Consider the following 27,974-nt stretch of genomic DNA (forward strand, 5'->3'; position numbering starts at 1 on the left):
TTTTAAATTTTATTTATTTATTTATTTATTATTTTTTATTTCCCACAGTGTACATATTGAGTTTCCATGTGCTTACGGTGTAGTAAGTGGATCGTTATTGAATTTGGATTATTTTGACGGGCAATTATTTGCCAGTATGCATAACGCTGTTTTTGCGTGACATCTGTACGTCAGGACAGAGTAAAGGATTGTTTTTCCCGAAACGAGTTGCAGAAAGGATTTAAAATGGATTCAGAAAAGTCTTTTTCGTGACACAGACGTTGGAATGTTGTATATAGAACGTCGCAATTTTGTTTATGGGACAGCTATAACATATAGTTGTGCACCTCCCTTTCTGGTTTCAATCCGCCAAAGTATATAAATATATATGTGCCCGTTCTGTTCCTCGGCTCCATGAGCTCAGTTTTTGTACTTCCTTGTACGAAATAAACAAAGTATTGTAATCACGAAAAATTCCGGGTACCGTATTTCAACGAAAATATCCATTTTGATCGCTATCAAATGCAATTCAACGATGTTTTTGCGTGATATTTGTACGTAAGGACAGAATAAAGGACTCTTTTTTTTCGCAAATGGAATTATAAAATGAATTCAGAAGAGATTTTTTTTCATGCCGTCTATGTACGTATGTGTGTGTGTATCTCGCATAACTCAAAAACGAGTAGCCTCAGACCTTTGAAATTTTGTATGTGGAACTAATATAACGTGTAGATGTGTACCTCCTGTTTTGTTTGCCACGCCAAAAGTATATAAATATGTATATATACACATATATACCCACTCTGTTAATCAGCTCCGTGAGCTCAGTTTTTTTTTCCCCTTACATGTGATAAATTGTGTATTTTTTGCTTTAAATATAATTGAAGTATGTTGTTCTTATCCTGCAGTTAAGGTTTCTACGCTTTTAGCTAACCTGCATGTTAAAGTTCTAGAACTGTCAACAACTTAAAAATTGTTTAAGTGCGGCTAAGCTTAATTTTTTTAACATAGCAGCCATATGCATTTGAAAGCTAACAGAATAGTGGATTTGTTGCCCATCTAGAGTAACTAAGCTTCGCAACAACAAAGGAACGTTTTCTTTTATTATTGAGAATTAAATTATATTTAATCCATTCTGGAATGATCATTATTAAGGTATTAAATTATCACATATATTAATTCAGCGTAGTGTCCACAACAAATTAACTCAGTTTCTACGCCTTCGGTGTCTTTTTGCAGAGTGAGACGAAAATGAAGCTCTTAGTATTGTAGTATGGCTTTTTGCCTGCCAGCCCATTTTCTTGTTTTTACACAGAAACTCTAATTTTAATTGTGAAAAAAATTTTTAGTTGTTTTAACTGTACTTGGTATTCTATGTTTAACTATATCTTTCAATTTTTGATGAAGATATTTTGAGTTTTTATGTATTTTTACCTTGCCGCAAAGTGAGAACTGAATTAATTGAATGAGAAATATATCTCTAACGAAATTCGAGGAAATAAGTCAATGTTTTCCTACGTGGAGCCCTGGTTCCACAGGGGGCCAATTCGATGGTTAAGGGGGGGGGGGGGAATTCAGAAATGGTCTCATCATAAATGATTGTTTGCCTGCCTAAAGAAAAGAATCGGCTGGATATAATAAAACGGGAAGACTTGAGACTGATGTTAACTAAATTGGAACCTGACATAAAATATATTTGCTGGAAGCATCAAGCCCAAGGATTTCACTAAATTTAAACAATAAATGATTACTAATACTAAATAATATAGGAAAAAACTTCATTAAAATTACTTTGTGCTTAAACTTCAATTCTCCATTATAAATTTTGAAAATTTATTTATTGCGTTTGTTCACCAAATTTCCTAATTTTTTCTTTCTGAAACCTATCATACAAATTTCTTTCATGAACATTTCAATTTTTGAATATTAAAAATTATGTATATGGTAGGGGAAACATAAGAATTTTAGTAAGGATTAAGTGGGTTAATAGCTCAAGAAAGGTAGGGAAACGGTGAAATAAGTGTTTCGTATTTGCAGCAAATATTGTCGCCACTCTGACTCGGACAGAGGAAAATGTTTACGAGTAGCGCATGCGCATTAGGTAAGCGGTGCTTAATAGTCTGTGGTAAACTCTTTTTTTTTTTTTTTTTTTAGTCTAAAGGAGCTTTGTCCCTGAAGGACTATTGTTTTCGTTTTGCGTTGAAAACTTTAAAAGGCTGTTTCACTTTTCAAACTGTTGCTACCAAATATTATCGCTCTGTGTTACATTTGAAGAAATGCAATAATGAAGAATCTGCATAAATGTATGTATGTTTCTTGCATTGGGATAGAACAACGGTACCTAGAGCCATCCCGTTTTGAATGACGTAATCCTACTGCGAATATGGGCATCTGAAAGCCCAATTTTGAAATTTTGAACTTGTTTTAAAATTTATTTCATATTTTGCAAACATTTAACGTATTTTTGATTAACAAACTCAACGATTTCAAAGCGAGCCATGGCAACATTGCTGTTGAACTGAATTTTGTGATTTTAAGTGCAAAGAACATGATATTTAATAAATAAAGGTAAAACACAAAACGTTAAAAAACCGCCTCTTTGGACGTAATTTTAAATCCTAGACCTTTTTTTTTTTTTTTTTTTTTTTTTTTGTCTGTTTATTTAATTTCTTTTATACATCGTTTTAGATTTATTATAGTATTTGAACAGAACACGTGGCAACCAGTAAATAATTCTTCAGATAATAAAATTTTTGCACATTCTGAGTTATAAAATAAATGAGATGTAACGTTGCTAAGCGAACTTAGCTCCAGAGTGTCGCTATGGTAAACAAATATAGTGAATTTTAAAAAGCGCATTCATTCTATTGTGTTTTGTGCTCTATCGACGAAATAGGTTTAATTCAATCCAATAAGTTTAAATGAAATGCAAGAAAAAAGTGCGTATAGTTTAATATTCCGTACAAGAAAATCCTGTGCTGCACACATCAGATTTTTTATTATTATGAGACGAAACGATTTAAATTTATATATAAGAACCAATAAACAAACAGTTTTTTTTTCAAGTGCGCAGAAAATTATTATAATGAACATTAAGTCCTTGAGAAGAAAGTTAATCACAACGCTCACCAAATTCAGTCATAAATTTCTGAGCAGTCCCTAATAAATCAAATTCTTCGCAAACGAAGTCTGACACTCCACACATTGTGGAAAGGATTAGAGATGGATTTTTTCTCCATGTCCGGAACTGCTTCATCGATTTAATGACGAGGGCCATATAAAACCGGCAGACGGAAAATAATAAAGGCGCCGAAAATCAATGCCACTCGGCGCCCTGCGCTTACTTGACCTAAATGTAAGAAAGAAAGAGATCCAGAACATTTGAGAAATCCTCATTTCTGACAGAAAATTTTGCGTAAGGATGTTCTCCGTCTTCTTTCCACCTTGATGAAGAAATATTATTATTAACTCCTCTTCTATTTTTAATCCCTGTTTACTTTATAAGGTATTTTCTCCCTCCTTTCTGCATACCGTCGTCAACGGTACAACGCTCTTCGCATATTCGAGAGGTCCAGATTCGAGTCCCACTGAAGTCCACAGTTGCTCATTTTTCATGTACTCCAAAAAAAATCTTTATTTCTCTATAGTGACGCCCGAACTAAAAGATGGTGGACGGTGATTCTTCACCACCAGGATGTAACGATTGTGTCCTCTTATCCCCAGTCGTCCTTTAAAAGAGGGAGTATATAAGGTATTTCCTCCCTCCTTTCCACATGTCTTCGTGGTGTAACGGTAGCATACTCAGTGCGTATTCGAGAGGTCCATTCCTCATTTTTCATATGCTTCGTACTTTAAAAAAAACCTCATTTCTCTACAGTGGCGGTCGAAATACAAGGTCATGGAGGATGATTCTTCCCCACCAGAATTTGGCGATTGGATCCCCTAATCCCCAGTCGTCCTTTAAAAGGGAGAGTATATGAAGTATTTCTCTTGCCCTGTTAGCATGCCATCGTAGTGTAGTGGTCAGCACACTCGGCGCGTATTCGAGAGGTCCATGGTTCGAGTCCCAGTGAGGGCATTGCTCATTTTTCATGTCTCCTGCTTCGAAATATCCTAATGAATCTACAACGTTTTGCGATAAAGACTATGCTTCCCGTTTATTTCACCTAAAATTGGAAAAATATGCCTAGTGTCTGTTACCTTAAAACAGGCACTTCGATATCGCAGGGACACTCTTGCATTTACGATCGTAACGCATACCGTCATCTGCGAACAGAAGAAATCAGAGGTGTCTAGCAAATTAGAGGGTTTGACCGTTTCCCCACACCAGTTGTTGCTATGTTTATGAGTCATAGTTTGGGATGAAATGGCTTAACGCAGCGGTGCTCAACCGTGTGCTGGCCGAACGTTTTGTATGTGCTTGCCAGCCCGATTAGGTACTATGAACAAAAAATATTTTTAAAATAACCATTCATTTATATTCCTTAATTGTTAAAATATGGTAAGCATTTGTAGTCATAAGAGACATCTTGCAAGACGTTATAAAATAATTGATTGCTGACTCATGAACTTGATAGCGAACATGGAATCTTATTGCTTTATTCCGATGTCAGATGGCTCAGCAGGGGAAAAGTACTTCAACGATTTGTAGAACTTCTTTAGCCAATTAAGCAGTTTTTAGAATTCGGAAACGAAAGTTATAATTAATTGGACGATAATAATTGGTTATCCGATCTGTATTTTCCCAAGGATATAACAGCTAAACTGAAAAAACTGAACGAAGATCTCCAGGGAAGAAAAAAAAAACCTTTTTTCAATTGAAAGGACTGTAACTGCTTCTCAGATAAAATTAAATTTGTGGATAAATCAGATGAAAGAAAACAATTTCACACATTTTCAGAATTTATCAAGCCGTATTAATAATCATTGAAACACAGAAATACTCGGAAAACATAAATGCACTGAAAAATAATTTTGAACTCCGCTTTTGTGATTTCCATAAAGTTCATCCAATATTATTATTCATCTCAAACCGATTTGCCGAAATTAATATTTCAGATGCATCACATAAGATTGGAAATATGTTTAACAAAATTGTTGATGTTTTGGAAAAATGCTCGCGATAGGCCAAAATGTGCTCGCAAGAGGCCAAATGTTGGGCACCACTGGCTTAACGTAACAGACTAAAAGTTCTTGTTCGTTTAACTTCGTTCAGTTAAAAGTTTAGTTTACTCTATAATTGTAATGCACGCAATGTCTGTCTGCTTAAAGGAAGAAATACCTTTTCAGAGAGCTTTCAAAAGTAAACTGGCGTTATACATAAGGAGAACTGCCAACACACTTGTATGAATACCAAGATTTAATCCTGTGTTAGACTATCGGTCTTTCCATTTAGTGGTCTTCGATTTATCTCATTTCTAAAGTAAAATTTAATGTGATTTTAAAACAATGGCTGATTTTCGTCCTCATTCTAAACGCAATAGTTTTAATATTTTTCGTTTAATATAGATGGTACTTAATCTTAACCGGAAGATAAGAACAACATAATTCAGTCATTTTTAAAGCAAAAAGTGCACAATTGACAAATATATATGAATTAAGAAGCTCGGGTCATTGAAAGGAGTAACAGAGTAAATATACATAATGCAATTTATTTTCATAATTTAAATTTTAATTAACTTTAAATTTGCTTTATACGAGTAGAAAATGTTTGTGCAATTCAAATATATATATATATATATATATATATATATATATATATATATATATATATATATATATATATATATATATATATATATATATATATATATATACATTTGGTTCGGCCCATTGCAATCAAAATACGAGGTGCACATCTGCATATTATAGCAGTCCTATACACAAAATTTCAACGTTCTGAGGCTACTCCTTTTTGAGTTATGCGAGATATGTACGTACGCACAGACCCCACGAAAAATTCTCTTCAGAATTAATTTATATCAGTTTTATAATTTTTTGTGGAGAAAAGGGTCCGTTATTCTGCGCTTACGTACAGATATCACGCAAAAGCATCGTTAAATTAATTGCAATCGATAGCGGTGAAAATGGATATTTTCGTTTAAATATGATGCCCGAAACTTTTCGCGATTACAATACTTCCTTTTTACTTCGTACAAGGAAGTAAAAAATAGGACCAAAATTTACCGGGCGCGCGTTATACACGGAATACAGGAATGCTAGATAAAAAATAATAAAAAAAATAGATTTTTAGATGTACACGGAGGAGGAAAAATGGGACAGACAGTTCTATATCTCCCGTTCTACTAGTCCGATTGACGAAATTCAAATTGCGTTTCCCATGTCTCCATCTACTTAAATACTACTACTATTAAAAAATGTATAGGTTATAACAAAAACAATTTTCGAAAAATTTATAGGAAATATTTGAAAATACAAATTTTTGAAATAAATAATAAAACATGTGCGTATTATATTTGGACTAAGCCTAAATTTTGAAGTCTAGAAAAAGGAATCAGGTAAGTTTAACAAAAAAGGAGATATTAATAAATCTATATAAAATTCAATTAACATAGAGGAACTAAAATTTTGAGAGATAATTTTTAAAAAAAGTGCTCGAGCGATTTTTACGAAACTTGGCAGTTTGGCATAATTTCAGTCGTAGAATGGAAATATGGAAAAGCATTGGCATGTCATTTCAGGAGTCCTATTTAATGTCAAAATAACTGTATTAAAGCGATTATATATATATAAATCTAATATATATCTTAAGTGGCGCTTTCGAGACATGAAAAAATTAAGTTAAATTTCATGAATCGACCGAGTAGAACGGCCCCACTTTTTTTCGCAGTATAGCATTCCAGATTACAGATATTGAAAAACTTGTTGCATGACCAGTTTTATTTTATCATCATACTGCAGATGGGGACAATCAGTGATTAGTTTTGCTTTAAGTATGTGAGAAAATATAAGCAATTGATTAAAAATGAAGTAACTCCTCTCATCATGACTACCTTTCCCAAACAGGCATCTTTTATCTTTAGAAGTGTAAAATCTTTAGAAGTGTAAAATGAAGTAACTCCTCTCATCATGACTACCTTTCCCAAACAGGCATCTTTTATCTTTAGAAGTGTAAAATGTTTTTTCAAAATTAAATTAGCTTAAAAGTTCTTTTATTTTTATGAAAGTTCGTTTTATTTGATTATGGCAAAGCACTCGAGGGCTACTTGCCTAAAGGGAGGGATACCTTCGTGGAGAACATTTTAAGGGAAGCTGGTTCGTATCGCTATACACGTTACACATGTGGAAAACCACGAAAACGCCCATGCAGCCAGCCGGTTCGCGAGATTCGAACCTCGAAGCAAACTACCAGTGTTCAACGACTTGACCGCTTCGCCGCTGCTGGGCAGTTTTTACGTAATACCTCTTCGTATAACCATTTTCGCTTTACGAAGGAAATTATACTCCTATTTTCGCTTTTACCGATAAAGGCAAAAAAGAAAAAAATATCGCTCTGTGTTTCTCGTTGAATGTTTGAAGAAATCGTAATTTTATTTATGAAAAGTGCATAATTGTTTATACTAGTTTTGAAGGATATAATAAAATGATTAGGATAATGCTGTTTTGAATAAAGTGACCGAATTCTTATCCTCCAAGTAATGGTACATATTTTCTTTTTTAAGACCAACCTTAATTCAAAATTTAATTAGTCTTAATTTAAATTTCAAGTTGACGGGCCGTTTTATTATAACATTTTAAGATTCGCTGTAAAAATAAGTATTGAACACTAATGTTCTATATCTGACTCTCAGGTAGCTTGTCGTATTCTTTTCCTTGCATTAGTTGGTATCGCATATCGCAGGCTTTTCCATTGAGTCATAGTAGAAATCTTAATTCTCTAGGTGGCAGTTTTATTGCGAATAAGTGAATAGATTGGTAAGATGTTACTTTATATCTCATGAGACAGATTACGTTTCCACAAGGAAAAATTACTTTTTCACAGGAATGGATAGGCACACAGGCCGAAACGCGCGGTTCTTAAATTTCTACCTAGCAACCTTCACGTTCGCGATTCAAGAAGCACACATACAAACTCGTTTCCCTTCTATTTAAACTCAACTTACTTCTGCTAAAGTTTGAATATACTGCGCACTCTACTACAATTTACATACTCTGGCATTGGCAATTCTAGGGGAAAGTAAAGGCTTGACAGGAAAGATAGCTTAAAATGAATGTTAGTTAAAATAAATATAAACCCTACATTTGCCGCTGCCAAAATTTGGTAAACTTGGAAGCAGGTCCTAGAAACGACCTGTTGAAAAGTTTCCATATTCTGACCTAAGACTCGAGCTCCGTTTACATAAAACAAACTTTTGCCTAAAACATTTACAATCATTTCTGTAGATGGTTAGGATACAATATCTTCTTGCAGGATCCTTTCTGTTGTTTGGTCTTCATCAATCAATCTTTTTCTCTTCCTTCCAGCATCTGGAAGGAATAAGTGTCAGTATATTCCAAATACATTATGATTTGCACTTTCTTAACACTCGATAACGTTTTCGTTTTCGATCCTTTTCTTTTTCTTAATTTAATAATTTAATAATGCTTACATTCACATTCATTCAAATATTCAAACATGAATTTAGCTTTACCCTGGTACTCCACCATGTGTGGTGTCAAACGGGAATCTTCGTGTTTTTGTATTACAGCACTTCTCCTAACCACAATGATTTGTCAGAATTCAAACGACCAAATATGACACACCTTAATCCAACATACTGAAACTCGATGAGCAATGTTTAACATTCTTAAAATTCAAGTGTAGCTGGAGAACCCTAAAAAACACATTCATTCTAAATTTCCCCCTCATTCATCTTTTCACATGCAGGCTTTCGCTCTAAAGCATGAGTTTATCTACTGATTAACATTTAGGTTTTAACTCGTTTCTTTTGAGCATTTACTTTTAGCATCTAAAATTTTATGCTTCTAGACTAAATTCTACTTTTACATAACTTTCCAGTATTTACCTATATTTACAAAATTCTAATACATATGATTTTTACAATTTACCATAAGATGAATAAGGGAAAATAAAAATTTACTTCACGCTTTCTTCGCCAAGCTGGTGGTACTGAAACTAAATTTTCCATTAATACAAGAATACGAAGTTATCTTACTTTCGGCCAAATTTTGGCTTTAACATAACAGAACCAGTCTTTCGACCAACCCGAATTGCTTGCTCTTAGATTTTACACTTAAAGAAAATAATGCTTTTGCCTTAGCTAAATAAAGTAAAACAAAATTAAGTCTCAACCGAGACAAATTGACTTCCGTCAACACATAGAACTTCGTATTTACACATAACATTTCCGAACAAAAGAAAAATTTATAGAAGATTTTAACTTATCTTTGACTTTTCGATGCTTGGAACTCCGACATCCTCTTCCGGCAGAACTGCTCCCACGTTATAGAGGTGATAGAAGTCAGTCGTCTCCTTTGTGTTCTTCGAGTTTCGTCCATGGTGATTTTTCTTTTTCGCCCTCTGTACGCCGGTTTCTTGGGGTGGTAGTCGTCGGGTTCCTTTCTTTTCCGTTTGGCCCCTGGACGGCTGGTCTTGGCGGCCTCTGGTCTGGATTCTTGCTTGAATTTTTTCTGCTGGTGCCAATCTTTTCGTTCCTCTTGCTGTCTTTTCCTTCTTATGAACGGCGGCCTTGTGTTGCTCCTGACTATCTGGCCCTGGAAGTGGTTTCCTCGACGCAGATTTTCTACTGTGGGAAGTTGTACCTGGTCTTTTCCTGTTTACCAAAGATTCTTTACGAGGCGTCGTTGATTTCCTGCACTTCATTAATGCTGGAGTGTGACCATTTTCCTTTCTTCTTTTCGCGACCGTAGAATGACTTGTAGATGGCTTAGGTTCCTCTTCTGTTCTCTGCTTCTTGGGTGGTGGAGCGGGCGGCGTCAATTCTGGAATTTCCACTTCTTTTGCGCTTGAGTCCTGTAAGAAACTTTTAAGGATTTCGAAATCATTTTGATTATAATATTTTTTCACCTGGTCGGGACTTGCTTTACAGGTTTCCCCTCTCTCGTTCTTAAGGTACAATACGACTCCCTTGATTTCCTGTATTACATAGGGGCCTTCAAACTTCGGAGCCAATTTTGCAGTGAAATTATCTGGGACACTTGATAAAGAAAATTTCCGCTTTAACACTTTATCCCCTACTTTAAAATCTGCTTCACGGCGTTTTCGATCATAGTAAAGTTTCTGTCTATTTCTTGCCGTATCCGAACTTTTAACCGCCTGATCAATAAGTTTCTGTATATCTTTTTGTTTAAATTCTTCTTCCCTTTGTTGCACAAAGAATAATTTATCTAGTGGCGTAATTAACTTACGTCCTAAAAATAATTCTGCTGGAGTTTTTCCAGTAGTATCATGATTTGCCGTTCTTAAAGCATAAGCTAACTCATTTATGTAGCCATTCCAGCGCTTGTGATGTGTGCTAACATAGCTTCGAATTATTTTTACAATATTTTTATTAACTCTTTCTGCGATGTTTGCCTGTGGTCTATACGGAACCATTTTGATATGGCGTATGCCAAGTCCATAGCAAATGTTTTCAAAAATTTGGCTAACGAATTGTTTACCTTTATCGCTAATGACTTTTATCGGTGCACCGTATTTTAAAATGTACCTGTGTAAGAATGCATCTGCAACTGCTTTGGCTGACGCGCGTTTAAGTGCAACAATTTCTGTCTACTTAGAAAAATGATCTACAATTACTAAAAGGAAACGATTTTTATTTAACTCACTCTGAGGAAAAGGACCAAGAAGATCTATGCCTAAAATTTCATTCGGAAATGTAGCGCGAATGCTATTCAACTACCCGGCCGGGCTGTAATTAATATCATTTATTAATTGACATTGATTGCAGGACCTGACATACGCATGCGACATGCGACGGAGGACGTGGACACCACCCCTTTACCATATGGTTAATTGGTGTAGCGCCACGTCCACCAGTGTCAATGTAAATATCAAGGACTCGGACGCTAGGTGCATTAGATTTCACTTATTGCGCCTGACTGGCGTAAGATAAAATATTCTACTGTGCAAGGTTATATGCATGCAGAAGTAGGATATGGAAACAGTAAGATGATAATGCATAAAACAATTATATCTGGAGATATGCTGAAATATAACATACCAACACAGATATCATAGATACATTAAACATATGTTACATAAAAATCAATAAGTAACATACTATTATACCTACATTACTAATTCAGAAGTCAAACAACAAAAATCAGCGTTATATTTACAAAATTTTCACAGGACTATTTTCGATGGTTTTACCGAACCACCATCTTCAGCTGCAAAACCGCAAATGAACAAGATAGGAAATAATGATTAGATAAGATAAGAATGCCTGGACAAGAATAAGCAAGTGGCGCCATCTGTTGGTGAAACCAGAACTAAAACATAATTTCTTTAAAGGCCGAAGGCAAATTTGGATTGGAATTAGGATCGTTAACTAGAACAGAAAGATTTTTATGAATGTGAAATACCTCTAGAAAATCCAGTTCTCCAATGGAAGATGTTTTTTGAATAATTTTGGCAGCAGAAAAACTGAAAGTGTGGTTTTCGGACCAACAATGTTGGGCAACAGAAGACTTCTGTGTTTCCTTTTTTCTAACATATGCCTCATGTTCCTTGACGCGAAATTTTAAGGCTCTCTTAGTTTGGCCAATGTAAATTAAACCATAGTGGCAAGGAATCCTATAAATACCCCAGGAATTCATATCCGGAATGGGGTCCTTGAGTATGGAACTCGGAATTTTATTGATGGGAGAATAAACAACCCGAAAGTTAAATTTCTGCAAAATATGTGCAACTTTATAGCTAATTGATGGAAAGAAGGGAATGACAACAGAATTTTTATAATCTCCTAAAACAAGAGTGTGCCTTTTAGTGTGTTGAGATGAGAATTTTTTAACTGCTTGATTAATAATGTTGGGTGGAAAGCCCCTGTCAATAGCTATTGCTTTTAAATAATTTAGTTCTTCATCAAGGGCTAGTTTGGAGGAGCAAACTTGAAGAGCACGAAAAACATAGGAATAAAATGAAGCTAACTTTTGTTTAGTTGGATGACATGATTTAAAGTGTGGTGGAAGGCAAACCGATGAAGGTTTACGGTAAACCGTAGTACTGAAGTTGGATGTGTTACGTGTGACCAGAATGTCGAGAAACGGAAGAGAATTGCAAGTCTCAAGTTCAAAAGTGAACTGAATAGCAGGATCAATAGAATTCATTGTTGAAAGAACTTTATTTAAATCATCTTTATTACCTTCAAACAGAGTAAAAGTATCGTCTACGTAGCGGAACCATGCCGGGAAGTTTAAAGTTTCAAACAATTTTGATTCATAATAATGCATGTAGATATCAGCCAGGATGGGACTGAGGGGGCTTCCCATGGCTAATCCCTCAGTTTGCTTGTAATATTTATTTTGGAAAAAAAATGTGTTTGTTTCAAACAGAGTTGAGTGAGAGTTTTTTTTTTTTTTTTTTTCTGGATTTTCTGGATTTTCTAGAGGCATTTCACATTCATAAAAATCTTTCTGTTCTAGTTAACGATCCTAATTCCAATCCAAATTTGCCTTCGGCCTTTAAAGAAATTATGTTTTAGTTCTGGTTTCACCAACAGATGGCGCCACTTGCTTATTTTTGTCCAGGCATTCTTATCTTATCTAATCATTATTTCCTATCTTGTTCATTTGCGGTTTTGCAGCTGAAGATGGTGGTTCGGTAAAACCATCGAAACTAGTCCTGTGAAAATTTTGTAAATATAACGCTGATTTTTGTGGTTTGACTTCTGAATTAGTATTTATTCGGCGTGTTATTGTGTCTTAATACCTACATTAATCAAACATTACCTAAATATCAAGGACTGCGTCACTAGTTGCATTAAAATTTCACTTACTACTCCACACAGGGGCGCGTTAAAATATTCTATGGTTCATAGTTATTTACATGCAGGGGTAAAACATGGAAAAAGTTACTTAACAATTATTAACACCCAATATCCTAAATACATTAAACTTTTGTTACGTAAGCATTAATGACTTGGATACTATTGTTACGAATTTGGTATTTAAAAAGCTAATGTTAGTTCAATTACAAATTAAATGGTTTTATTTCTCGCGCAGTGCAGCGCGTGACGAATATTAAAAGAAAGCTAAGCCGGGAAATTGAAAATACAAGAGCGCGTGCATTAAATAAATAAATATCTCTTTTTATTTCGAGAAAGTACTGGAAAATTCTAGCGCGTGATTTTAAAATCTTATAAAAGGAGGAAAACATCTCAGTTTGTAGTAGTTGCTTAGTTTGTTGTTGTTTAGAAAACTACTGTTGTTGATTGTAGCGAATTCGCGGATTAGCGTTCTTTAGCTGTTTTGAATTACGTTCTATTGACATTTGAGTAGTTAAAAGAAAACTACTGTGAGATATTGTAATACTGCATGATAATTTGAGAAAATTTAAGCATTTTTGTTGTGATAATAATAAATTTTTGTTCATTTTTCATCGGACTTGAGCATTCATTTCATAACGAACCCGTACGCACGCAACACTATGTTTACATTGGACAGACATTGCATGGATATCACAGACTCAGACGCTGTGCATTAAGCTTCACTTATTGCGCTACACAGCCACATATTAAAGTATTCTATGGTACAAGGTTATATATGTGCAGGGATAAGTAAGGCATAGAAAACAGTTAGATAATAATGCATAAGACAATCATATGTGGAGACATGCTGAATTATAAGATACAAACACAGATATCATAGATACATTACACATACATTACATGAAAACATCTTAGATACATTACACATACATTACATGAAAACATCTTAGATACATTACACATACATTACACACACGTTACATGAAAATTAATGTCTAAAATACTATATCTACATTAAAAAGGCGTAGCCTAAATATCAAAAAATGAAGGCACTGGTTGCATTAAATCTTCACTTAACTGCACCACACAGGGGCACGTTAAAATAATCTATGTACATAGTTATTTACATGCAGGGATGATACTTGTGGAGAGTTACATAATGATTATGCAAACAATATTATATAAACACTAAACATATGTTACATAAAAATTAGTGACTGAGATACTATGTTTACATTAACCTGACATATATCAAAGACTCAGATGCTATTGCGCTACTCTGGAGCATGTTAAAATATTCCATCTTACATAGCCATGTACATGCAGGGGTAAAGCATGAAAAACAGTTACATATTAATGCATAATACTGTCATATGTAGAGACACGCTTAAATATAAAATACAAACACAGATATCATATATACATTACACATACATTACATGAAAATCAATGACTGAATTTGTCTACATTAAACAGACATTATATATATATATCAAGGACTGAAACTCTGGTTGCGTTAAAACTTCACTTACTGCGCCTCACAGGTGCGTGTTAGAATATGCTATGGAACATAGTTATATACATACAGGGGTAAAGCATGGAAGATAGTTACACAAAATTGCATAGGATAACCATATGTGGGAGCATGCTACAATACAGAATACAGTCCCTGATATCATGGGTACAGTAAGCATATGTTACATAAAATCGGTACAATAAGCCATTGGACCGTTATATGAAGAAACCATGCTAAAATATAAAAAACATACAAAAATATCATAAATATAAAAAACATATACTGAGTACAATCAATAGTTTAGACACTATATTTACATTAAACACACGTTTACATATAAATCAATGACTTGAATACTGGTTACATTATAGCTTCGCTTACTATGTTGGAGTTACATCAATACATTTGAACTGTAGTATAGCACATTTTGTCTTAGACACACATACGCACAGTTTGCAATTTGCAGATTACATTTGGAATAAACTTACAGATACTATTGCGTTTTAATATTACATGTGCCTATGTGGTTTGCATATTGGGTGTAAAATCAGACGCAGAGTTTAGGCGTCCATTCATTACAAATTTCACAGTACTTGTAACGTTATGCAGTTCATATTGCATTGAGTATATGAAAGTGTGCTTAGGCTGCGCGGACTGCTATATTTGGCATAAGTCTGTGTTTAGGTCTGCCAGCTTATCCATCATACGTCCAATTTTTTGGATTAAGTGGCGCTGCTTAATAAGGAATTTACAAAATGACTGTCTGTTAGTCGTTGGTATAGGAACATGTTGTCCCTCTGTGAGTGGACAAGAAGTTAGGTAGTGCTCCGGGGAGCCTGTGTGTCCACACGTACATTGATCTGAGGAACAGATGCCAAATCGGTAGAAGTATACAGGAAAAGCCTGACATACGCAGTTACTATTTTGTATAATTGCGGGAAATATACCGCCTCGCGTACCCTTTTTATAGTCTTTCTGACCCCTAAATGACCCGATGTTGGCGCGTCGTGTAATTCCTTCAAAATGCTCAATCGAAGAGAGGCTGGTATGACTGGTCTATACTCAAAATTTTCGTTTGTTGATTTCGTATAAAACAATAAATTATCTATTATTTCATAGTTTTCTGCTCTACTTTTTATTGCGGAGACATCTCTATGTTCAAAGATTTCGGGGTCTTTTAAATAAGCATAAATACTTCCAAATTCAGGATCAGTTTTCAATTCAGCAATAATTGTTCTCTAGAATCTAAAATTTTAGAAGTCAACACAGCGCATTTGAGTTCATTCCCTCGTCGTCCAGTTTTATTCGGGATACTGCGTCAGCTACATTATTTTCTTTCCCTGGTTTATATTTAATTATTAGATTATATTCTTGAAGTTTTAAAGCCCATCTTATTAACTTGGGCGTTATTTTTTCCCCGAGTAAAGTCTACCAACAGCCGCAGGATCCGAAAAGACTGTTACTGGCGCTTTGCCAAAATAAACTCGAAATTTCTGTACAGCCATTAATACGGCTAATGTTTCTCTCTCTGTAGCTGTATGATTCCTTTGCGTAGAATTTAAAGTTTTACTAAAAAATGCCAAAGAAAGGCCATTCTGCATGAGAACCGCACCTACGGCATAGTCCGACGCATCTGTTGCAATTTTCAGGTTTTCGTCCCCTTCCGGGAATTTCAAAACAGGGGCATTGATGAGTGCTTCTTTTAACCTTTCAAATGCTGTATTTGCTTCTGCTGTCCACGTAAACGTACTTTTTTTTTCTTTTAATTACTAACAACGGTTCAACAATATTCGCGAAATCTTTTATGAACGACCGATAATAAGAACATAACCCAAGGAAAGAAAAAAGTTTCTTGGCGGGATTAGGAGGTGGGAAATTCTTGATGGCTTTTATTTTTGAATCCTGAGTTTCTATACCCTTTTGCGAAATTTTATAACTCAGATATTTAAGTTCTTTAGTCGAGAACTTGCATTTTGATGCGTTAATTGTAAGACCGGCCTCTTTTAATAATTTAAAAACCTCTTACAAGTCTTTAATATGTTGCTCCAACGTACTACTCGTTATAATTATATCATTTAGATAGATTAAAACCGATTTTCCTAGGACAGGCTTTAGAGCAATGTCCATAGCTCTCTGGAATGTTGAAGGGGCCACACACAACCCAAAGGGCATGCGTAAAAATGCATAAGTGCCCGATTTTGTGATAAACGCGGTTTTATGTATATCTTCAGGTCTCATAGCTATTTGACAGTAGCCAGACGTTAAGTCCAACGCAGTCATGTATCTCGTAGACTTAATCTTTCTAATAATTTCCTCTATTACCGGCAAAGGGTAAACCGGGAACTTAGTAATACTATTGAGTTTCCTGTAATCGATAGCAAACCTCCAAGCCTTTTTATCCGAAGGAGGGAAATCGTTCTTCTTCCTACATAGTACGACTGGACTCGCGTACTCACTATTTATGGGCGTTATTATTTGGTTCTGCAGCATTTCCTTAATATGTTCCTCAATAATTTGTTCTTTCTGATGATCATACCGGTAGGGTTTAATCCTACAGGGTTTATCGGCAGTTAGTTGTATATCATGTGTTACAATTTAACAGTTACCAGGCCGTTCTGAAAACAAGTTTGAAAAAGTACTCACTACTTGCTGGATGGCTTGGCTTTCATGGACACTCAAATATCTCTAGTCTACCTGCGGTTGTTTCACTGGCTCCACCACCCTCTGATCCATTTCCAGCATAATTGAATTCTCCTGAAAATTTAGCTTGGCTTTCGCGGTCTTTAAAAACTCCATGTCTAAGATGACTGGATTCTGTAAATTTTTCACCACAAAAATTAATACTTTAAGACTCTCATCTTTTATCTGTATTTTTAATGATAATTTCCCGATACATTGACAGATTTTTCCTTGGGCCGCTATAATTTCTGTGTTTTTATTTTTAAATAACCGTAATTTATTAAAATTCTTATTGAAAAATTTATCACTCATAAAATTACCTTCTGTCCCTGTATCAATGAAGGCTTCCACTGGTACATCGCCAACCAGGACTTGTATAATTGGTAATTGTGAATTCTTTACCACGACCGTGTTTTGGTATCTTCTTGAGGGTTTTTTCGAAACTTCCGGGGTCTGGACCCTCGCTTTTACAGGTCCCTCTAATCGTTTAAAGCATTCAACTTCAGTCTTTTGGGTACGCGGATGGTTGTTTTCAAATTTCCTTTTTGCGCCTTGACCTTCGAGCTTCGAGCTTCATTACAGGCGTAAAAAGAATAAATATCTGGTGGCAGTGGTGGGATATTAGAAAATTACTTTGTAGAGTTCCTTACCTTGGAATTCCAACTTAATGTTGGAAGTGAAGAATCTAAGAACTGTAAGCGAATAATCGCTTGAGTTTGGTGACAAGAAACAACAAGATAGAAGAGTAATAGCTTGATAGCTCTTTCCCCCATAAGAGCGATTTGTGTTTCCGGTCTGTTGATTTGAGAATTGCCTTCGGGGACTTTGAGAATACGATGCCCCTCTAGAATTTTCCGCTATTCTTCGGTTTTGGAACTTGACCGCCAACTCGAAAAGTTCCTGCAAGGTGCTTGGATTTCGTATTTCCAAGTAATCTTGGACAGCAGGTAGCAATCTTGGTAAAATTATTTCAATTATCTCCGTGTCGGGTTTCTTTCCATACAGCATGTCTGTCAGCTTAACTTTTCGCGAATAAAGTACATCAAATCTTCCATATTACGTTGATAAAAACTATACAGTTCGGTTTCTAGCTTTGCTCGGTCTTTCACTATGGGGAAGGCCTTTAATAATGATATTTTGAAATTTTCAAAGGTATATGTTTGGCCTCCGAATTCTCCTAATAAAAAATTCCGGCCTTTAAAACTTCATTACAGGCGTAAAAAGAATAAATATCTGGTGGCAGTGGTGGGATATTAGAAAATTACTTTGTAGAGTTCCTTACCTTGGAATTCCAAGTTAATGTTGGAAGTGAAGAATCTAAGAACTGTAAGCGAATAATCGCTTGAGTTTGGTGACAAGAAACAACAAGATAGAAGAGTAACTAACCCTTTATTATTCCAATAAGATTTAACAAAACTCCGCCTGGGAGTGTACAAGCAAAGCCCGCACTTGGACTTGAACTTAAAAGACTAAGAATTAAACTAAAACTAAGATTAACTAAAGAGGTATAGCCGAAGCTATCAAGGCTTAACTTATTTTACTACGAAGCTTAGCAAGGGCCTGAGTACGGCCGAGCGTAATAACAGCTTTGACAGAGAGAGTGGCCAAAAAAGCAGACGCGCGTAAATCAGAAACTCTGGTTCTCTTTGCCTCAATAAGTAACTTCGTGGTTTAAATACCGCTCCTCCTCATTAAATATTCAGCACGATTCCAAAACTACGTTATGGCCGGAAGTAGTAAGTTGAAGTTAAGAATTTGACAGGAAAGCAGCTTTAATTTAAAATTTAACTGTTAATAAAATTAAGATAATTCTTACAACTTTTTCCCAGGATTGGTGTTTATATAAATGAAGAGGCGTATTTCTCTCATTAGACGTGTGTCACTAATAATAAACTATCTCATGAAAAGTATCATAAAGCTTATTTTCCTCTTTCTTTATATTTATTGCTAGCCTTTATGAGAAATGTGTTCAGCATTTTTGGGGGAATAGGTAATTTTTTAGCCCAGAAGTGCTATTAATTTCGTTTTGGCATTTTGCGTCGAAAACGTTAAATGACCGTTTCACTTTTCAAATTGTTGCCACTGAATATTATCGCCCTGTGTTATATTTAAATAAATTAAAGAATGAAGAATCTGCATAAAGGTATGTATGTTTCTGGCATTGTGATAAAACTACTGTATCTAGCCATCCAATTTTAAATGACATCTTCCTCCACCGAATATGGGCATCTAAGAAGCCCTAATTTGGAATTTGTTTTATTATCGATTTCATATTTTGTAACACTAACGAATTTTTGATTAAGAAACTCAAAGATTTCAAAGCGAGCAATTGCAGCACTGTACGGAAAGAAAAGCATTTTTATCTCCAGCGCGCGAGACCGTGTATCGGAAATTCTAAAGATATGCTCCTTATAAAGTTATTTTGCGATTTTGCTGTTGAACTAAACTTTATGGTATAAGTGCGAAGAACATGAAATTTAACAAATAAAGGTAACACACAAAACGTTTAAAAAACACACCTTTTTGCGAAATGTAAAATCTTTTTGCGAAATTTTCAGAGTTTGTAATTAATATTTCGGCTGACTAAAGTCGTACGAAGATGATAATAAGCGAAATTGCTTCTCACGAATTTTTGAAATCGTTAATAATGTATTTAATGTTTGGCAATGCTGTTTTTAATTCATCGTAAAAACTTAGAAATTTTTTATTAACAAACTCTAAGAATTGAAAGGCGAGCAGTGGCAACAACTTTCGAAATAAAGCAACTTTTCATCTCCAGCTTGCGAGACTTTTGCCACTCGGAAAAATGGGGGCAGAAATGATCGGTTTTCCGAGTTTTTAATTAATATCTCTGATTTTAGCTACTTGTTTTGGAAAAGTGTAGAAGTCGACCTTTTCCGAGATGCAGAAAAGAATCGTAGAAAGTTTGGCGGCGATAGGTATTGTAGCGACTGAGTTGTTAGAGAACAAACACACAGGCTTTCTTATTTACGAGTATATATAGATTAACTATTCCTTAAGTGTACCCTAAAACAAGACTGGATTTATTTGGTTTTATCTCAAAATATGGACCATTTCATTAGTTTTCCTGTAAAATACTTTTAGCATACCAAGCTCAAAAATTGAGACTCATAAGGCCTTTATTTTTCACTTCCTTGTACGAAGTCAAGGGTATCATTTTTCCGGGTAATCATATTTCATTGGTCCTGTTCATTAATTCCGGGAATCATATTTCAAAGAAAATATCCATTTTGCCCGCTATCAAATGTAATATAACGATGATTTTGCGTGACATCTGTACTTAAGGACACAATAAAGGACTCCTTTTGCCAAAACGAGTTGGAAAATGGATTTGAAATGTATTCAGAAGAGACTTCCTGACGTCTGTACGTACCTACAAATATGTATCTTGTATAACTCAAATCCGATAGCCTCGAACGTTTAAGTTTTGTATATAGGACTGCTGTAACATGTAGTTGTGCACCTCCGTTTTTGATTGCAATCGGCCGCGCCAAAAGTTTATGCATAATCATCCAGTCTGTTACTTAACTCCCTAAGCTAAGTTTTTTTTTATTCTTATATGTTGGTAAATTGTGCATTTTTTACTTTCAAAATATTGAATTATGTTGCTCTTATCTTCCGGTTAAGATTTTTATGTCTTTAATTCATCTGCATGCCATACTTGTAAAGGTATCAAAAGTTTAAAAGTTATTTAAGTGCGGCTAAGCCTAATTTGTCTAACTAAAGCAGCCTTATTTGTTTACATTTGAAACATAGCAGAATAGTAAATTCTGTTTCTGCAACTTCAGTGTCTTTTTTCCGAGTGAGACCAAATACATTCAGTTTTGCGCACCGGAAAATCAGCTTTGTTGCCTGCGGGCCGAATTGCTTGCTTTTGCGTAGAAACTCTAATTTTAATTGTAAAAATTGTTTTTTTAATTGCTTTAACTGTATTTGGTGTTTTATGTTTTGCTGTAGTTTTCAATTTTTAATAAAGATGTTTTGAGGTTTTATGTATTTTTGCTTTGAAGCAAAGTGAGTACTGATTTAATTGAATGAGAAATATATCTCTAATGAATTTCGACGAAATAAATTTAAATGAAACGAAACAAAAAAAAATGCTTATAATTTAATATTCCAAGGAAGTCATGTGGCGTCGCATTAAGATTTTTTTTTTATTGCGAAACACCTTCAAAAACATACCATCATCTTATATGTGGGAGTAGTCTTACATTCGAAAAAGTTCTGTATTTATCGATATTTTTCTCTATCACTCTTTATTCACATCTAATATAACATTAGCTGAAGATCTGTATACATTCAAGTGTTGCTGTTTGTTTCCATGCCTTATATGGAAATCTTTCCTATGGTAGCTATGCGACAAATCGAAACAAAACTGCATACACGATGTATAAATAAAAGATTTTGCTGCAATATTATGGCAATAACGGATTATGTGTACTATTCACATGGTTCTAAGAATTGAAACGAAAATGAAATCGGCTGCATGCTTTTGTAAGGAAAACTCGTATCATTTTACTTATTTACTGTTATTGTCTGAGGAAGTGTCTGGAAATCTTTATTTTATTATTGACTAACCGCTACGCGACCAGCCTTTATCTGGTTTTTAAATGCACCAGAAAAATGCCTAAACGGAACACCAAATATTAAATTTAAAAACTGCACAGAATTTTACTCTGCAGAACAATTTTATAATATATATAAAAACCTGAAAGGTTTCAGACTTTAAATTACGTCCAAATGGGTGTTTTTTTAACGTTTTGTGTGTTACCTTTATTTATTAATTATCATGCTCTACGTACTCAAACCAGAAAATTCAGTTCAACAGCAATATTGCAAAATAATTTTAAAATGAGCCTATCTTTAGAATTTCCGATACACAGTCTCCCGCGCTAGAGGTAAAAATATTTTTTCTGTACAACGTTGCCATTGCTCGCTTTGAGAGCCTTGAATTTGTTAATTGAAAATTCATTATTAAAGTTTTACAAAATATGAAATCGATAATAAAACTAATTCCAAATTTCAAATTTGGGCTTCCAAATGCCCAAATTCGCAGTATGATGACGTCATTCAAAATTGGATGTCTCTAGGTCCCGTTGTTTTATCACAGTGCGAGAAACATATATATATATTTATGCAGATTTTCATTATTCAATTTCTTTAAATAAAATACAGGGCAATAATATTTGGTAGCAAAAGTTTGAAACGTGAAACGGACATTTAGAGTGATTCGGCGCAAAATCCCAAAACGAAAACATTAGACCATGAGAGTGGTTGTGTATTTAATTATGGCAAAGCACACTAGGGCTATCTGCCTAAGGGGAGGGATGCCTTCGTGGAGGACTTTCTAAGGGAAACTGGCTCGTATACACGTTACACATGGGGAAAACCACGAAAACGTCCATGCAGCCAGCCCGTTCGCGGGATTCGAACCTCGGACCGAACTACCAGTGTTCAGCGATTTTACCGCTCGGCCGCTGGTGGGCCTAGACCATCAGAGACAAATCCTCTTTGGACTTTAAAAAAAACTAAGAAAGCTAAGAAATTTGTTTCCTAAAACAAATCATGCAAAACATTTCAATATTTTAAAAACAGTGAAATAAGCAATAAAAAATAAAATTGAAAGGGTTCAGATTTTCAGTTACGTCCAAAGGGGCGTTTTTTAACGTTTTGTGTGTTACAAAATATCACGTTCTTCACATTTAAACCATAAAATTCAGTCCAAGAACAATATCGGAAAATAATTTTAAAATGAGCATATCTTTAGAATTTCCGATACAGAGTCTCGCGCTGGAGATATTTTTTTTTTCGTATAGTGTTGCCATTGCTCGCTTTGAAATCGTTGCGCTTGTTAAATAAAAATCTGTTCAAGTATTACAAAATATGAAATCGGTATTAAAACAAATTTCTAATTCAAATTAGGGCTACCACATGTTTATATTGTATGGAAGTTTACGTTATTGAAATTTGGATGGCTCTAGGTACCGTTGTTCTATCACAATGTGACAAACATACATACATTCATGCACATTCTTCATTATTTAATTTCTTTAAATATAATACAGGGCGATAATATTTGGTGGCAACAATTTGAAAAGTGAAACAACGTTTATCGTGAATTGACGCAAAATGTCAAAACGAAATCAGTAGTCCTTCTGGGCTAAAAAATTACCTTATTTAACATTGTTAAAAATTTCTCGTGAGGGATGATCCTTAAATCTAAGAAAATAAGTGTTTTCGTTATAATATTCTTTCGTCCTTGAGGAACTTTGAAGTTAATTATCATATTGCTTCTAAAACATTTATTTTTAAACCTCATTGCAAATGCTTTTACAAAAAAGCCTAAACTAATTTAAAATATTTCATGTTTTACGTAAGAAATACATTTAAGAAAAATTAGTGAAAGAAAACATAGAACTGCAAACTTACGTCGCAAATGTCTTTTCTACTTGCTTGAGTAACCGACCATTAGTAAAATGGCTTTTTAAACAAAGAAAAAAAAACTCTTTTTGCGCAATTTAAAGAGGAAAATCTATTGTTTCAAAATTTTGAGGAAAAAATAAATGAACATACTCAAGATTTAAGAAGTCTTTAATTAGAATATTCAAATCTTTTTCTTCTTTTTTAGTATTCTTCTATTTTTATTTCTGCATCACTTTCAAAGATGACTGAACAGAAATTGTTTTATTTTCGAAACAGCATTTTACTTTTCTGGTTTACGAGTATTTATTATATTTTTGTGTTCCATTTTTTATATCATTTGAACTGGTATATAAATAAAATTACGAGTTTCTCTCTCTTCAAATTGTTTCATTACACATTTATCCACTTTATTTCCTTATCGCAAGAAAATTACTTTCTTTGCTTTGTTAGCGGAAATTTTATGTAGGAATCTTATATATACTGCGCAACAACAACAACAACAACAACAAAACAAAAAAAAAAACAAAAAAAAGAGGGAGGGACAGTTTTATGCCTCTCGTCCTACTCGGCCGATTGACGAAATTCAAATTGCGTTTTTCATGTCTCGAAAGCGCGGCTTAGGATATATATATATAGCAATTATTCTAACATAGCTATTTTCACACAAAATCAGACATTTTTTAAATAATATGATTTTTTTCTTATTTCGATTCTAGGACTCAAATTATGCCTATTAAATTTTGTAATTTTTGGTCAGAAATTTATGGAGAAATTTTAAAAGTTATCTTGGCGGATTTTTTCAGTTTGCGCCAAGAGTAATTCACTTGGTGGAATTTTTAATTTATAGTAACCTACTTACATTCCTTATTTTTCATTGATGCACGAGAGTAAAAAAGGTACACCGTTCATTCTTTCAAATAATTTTAACAAAGTGCTTAAACCATATTTTCGTTATAATCGCTTATATTAAACAAGCCAAAATATAAATTCACGTATATCTTAGGAAATTTTGAAAAAAAAATACTCTAGTTTTTTGCAAATATGCTTAGAAATATATATATTTTAAGACGATGACAGAAACTTTTATAGGTTATACTACAAAACGTTTCTCAATAAAATTTATAAAAATATTTTTAAATACAAATTTTTAAAATAAATAATAAAAAAATCTGATATGTACAACACATGTCTTTCTTGTATGGAATATTAAATTACACGCATTTTTTCTTGTATTTCATTTAAACTTATTCGATTGAATTAAATCTACTTCGTCGATAGCACATAAGATGCAATAGAATAAATGCACTCTTTAAAATTCACTATATTTGTTTACCATAGCGACATTCTCGCGCTAGATTCACTTAACAGCGTTATATTTTGTTCATATTATAACTCAGAATGCACAAAATTTATATAATTTGAAGAAGTATCTAATCGTTGCCACATGTTCTATTCAAATACTATAATAAATCTTGAACGATGTATAAAAGAAATTAAGTAAATAAAACAAAAAATAAACAGTTTTTAACAGACGATTCAGTATTTCTCATTCAATCAATTCACTTCTCACTTCGCGACAAGGTAAAAATACGAGTACCTAACAACTCAAAATATCTATATTAAAACTTACGAAGTAAATCTTAAACACTTATTTCCTCGAAAAAATTCCAGACAGGATTAAGCATGATTTAATTCGCAATAATAAATGAAGGCCTTATCTTTGTTGTTGCGAAACTTAGCAGAATAGTATATTTGCTGCCAATCTCTCTAGATTGGCAGCAAATATACTATTCTGCTGTTTCAAATGTAAACAAGCATGTCCGCCATGTTATTTAAAAATTACGATTAACCGCACTTAAGCACCTTTTAATTTATTGATAATTCTAAAAATATTGCTTGCAGATTTCCTAAAGGCATAAAACTCTTAACCGGAAGATAAGAACAACACAATTCAATCATTTTTAAAGCAAAAAATGCACAATTTACAAACATATACTAAAAGATAACTGAGATCACTGAGCCGGGTAACAGAGTGGATATATATATAAATATATTTATGTACGTTTGGTGCGGCCGATTGCAAGCAAAATACGAGGTACACATCTACATGTTATAGCAGTTCTATATACAAAATTTCAACGTTCTCAGGCTACTCGTTCTTGAGTTATTTTAGCTACATACATACGTACGTACGTACGTAGAGACACCACGAAAAATTCTCTTCAGAAATCATTTTAAAGCAGTTTTATAATTTTTTTGAGGAAAAGAGTCTTTTTTTCTGTCCTTACGTACAGATGTTATGCAAAAAATCGCTAAATTGCATTCGATGGCGGTCAAAATGGATATTTTCTTTGAAATGGGCTGCCTGAAACTTTTCGCTATTACAATACTTCCTTTTTACTTCGTAAAAGTAAGTAAAAATGGGTGAAATATATTTGGATTACGCCTAAATTTCGTATTTTCCAAGAAGGAATCAAGTACGTTTAATAAAAAAATACATTAATAAATATATACCAAATTCAATTAATATTGAGGAGTTAAAATTTTGAGAGCTAATTTTAAAAAAACTACTCGCTAAATTTTTACAAAATTCGGCAGTTTGGTATAATTGGAGTCATACATTCGAAATATGCAGAAACATTGGCATGTCAATTCCGAAAATGTACGATTGTGTGTCAAAACACCTATATTAAAACAATGCTATATATATATAATATATAGCCCAAGTCGCGCTTTCGACATATGAAAAGCGGATGTTGAATTTTGTCAGTCGACCTGATAGAACGGGAGATATAGAACTTTTTTATTTTCGAAGTGTGCCTAGAATGTTCAAGAGCAATAAAATGTTTTTAAGCTTGAAGGTAAAAGACAGGATCGTTCCTAGGCCATTGGCTGCCCGCATACTTTCCTAAGATTGCCGCCCCGAAATTTAAAAAAAAAAAAAAAAAAAAAAAAAAAAAAATGCAAAGTTTTTTAATAAAATTTTTAATTTATACTCACTAGGTACTTACTTAGATATGACAAATTGTATAAATTGTATAAAACGTATTTACGCATGTCAAGTACTTATAATGAATTTAAAATATTTATATAAGCGTGGTATCGCGAAAGTTCCTACAATTTGGAATATTTTTTTAGAAAAAAAAAAAAAAAAAAAAGAAGAAGAAAAGAAAATTTATCGTATTTTTATTTCTTTGTACGAAGTAAAGGAAGTATTGTAATCACGAAAAACTTCGGGAATCATAAGTCAAAGAAAATATATAGTATCACTGTTTTCGAACGCATTTGCACGATGTTTTTTGTGACATCTGTACATACAGACAGAATAAAGGAATTTTTCCAAAGCGGTTTGTAAAATGGATTTAAAGTGGGTTCAGAAGAGATCTGCGTGACATCTGTACTTAATTGCATACGTATGTATATCTCATAACTCAAAAACGATTAGCCGTAAAAAATTAAAATTTTGTATATGGGACTGCTATAACATATAGCAATGCCCCGTCCGTTTTTCGTTGCAATCGGCCACAACAAACATGTATAAATATATTTATTATGTATGTATAAAAACATAAAGTAAGAAATTTAGAACTTAATTTTTCACAAAAACCAAAAATTGAAATTCATAAGTAAAATTTCAAATAATCCTATAAATGCAATAAAGAATTTAATGAATGTTAAAACCAAAGCTTTTCAAACAAGCAGTACCTCCGCCCCCCCCCCGCATTTTTTTTTTTTTTTTTTTTTTTTTTTTTAAGAAAAACGGACTTAAAGAAGAGGAAATCAGTCAACTTCAGTTCCAGGACGTCAGGAGGAGGAATACTAAAATCAATTAAAATCTTGCTTTCACAAAAATCCTTGCTGATTATATTTTGTTTTTTAAAAAAATTGTTTTGTAATATTCTCTCTGTCTATATATATATGTGTGTGCTGCTCGGCTGTGTAATTTTTATTCTTATATGTTGGTGGATTGTGCATTTTTTGCTTTAAAAGTGATTGAATTATGTTGTTGTTATGTTCCGATAAAGTCAATCTGCATGCAATAGTTTTAGTATTATAAAAAATTTAAGCGTTTAAGTGGAAATAATCCTAACGAGGGTGCCATTTGTTTACATTTATTTGAAACTCTTAGTTGAATAGTAAATTAAGTGAGTTTGTGCAGCAACTTCAGCATCGTTTTGCTGAGTGTGACCAAAAGTTAACTTTCCGTTTTATGCCGCTGGCCGAATATCTTGATTTTGCGTAATAACCTTAATTTTAATTGTAAAAAAAAAAACTGTTTTAGCTGCATTTGATGTGTTAGTTTTTTTCAGTATTCTGCAATTCTTAACGAAAATGTTTTTAAATTTTATGTATTTTTGCCTTCGTGAAATGAAAACTGAATTGATTGA

The 27,974-nt window shown here is 33.7% G+C and overlaps 1 protein-coding gene across 2 annotated transcripts in view; it reads left to right on the forward strand.

The window, feature by feature from the left end:
• LOC118205151 (solute carrier family 12 member 7-like) overlaps positions 1–27,974 on the forward strand; it is a 430,643-nt gene that overhangs the window by 193,655 nt on the left and 209,014 nt on the right. The window lies entirely within an intron of this gene.

This window comes from Stegodyphus dumicola, chromosome 1 (assembly GCF_044657685.1).
Source record: "Stegodyphus dumicola isolate Sdum_Otavi_A_Nest chromosome 1, ASM4465768v1".
In the NCBI taxonomy this organism is placed as follows: Eukaryota; Metazoa; Arthropoda; class Arachnida; order Araneae; family Eresidae; genus Stegodyphus; species Stegodyphus dumicola.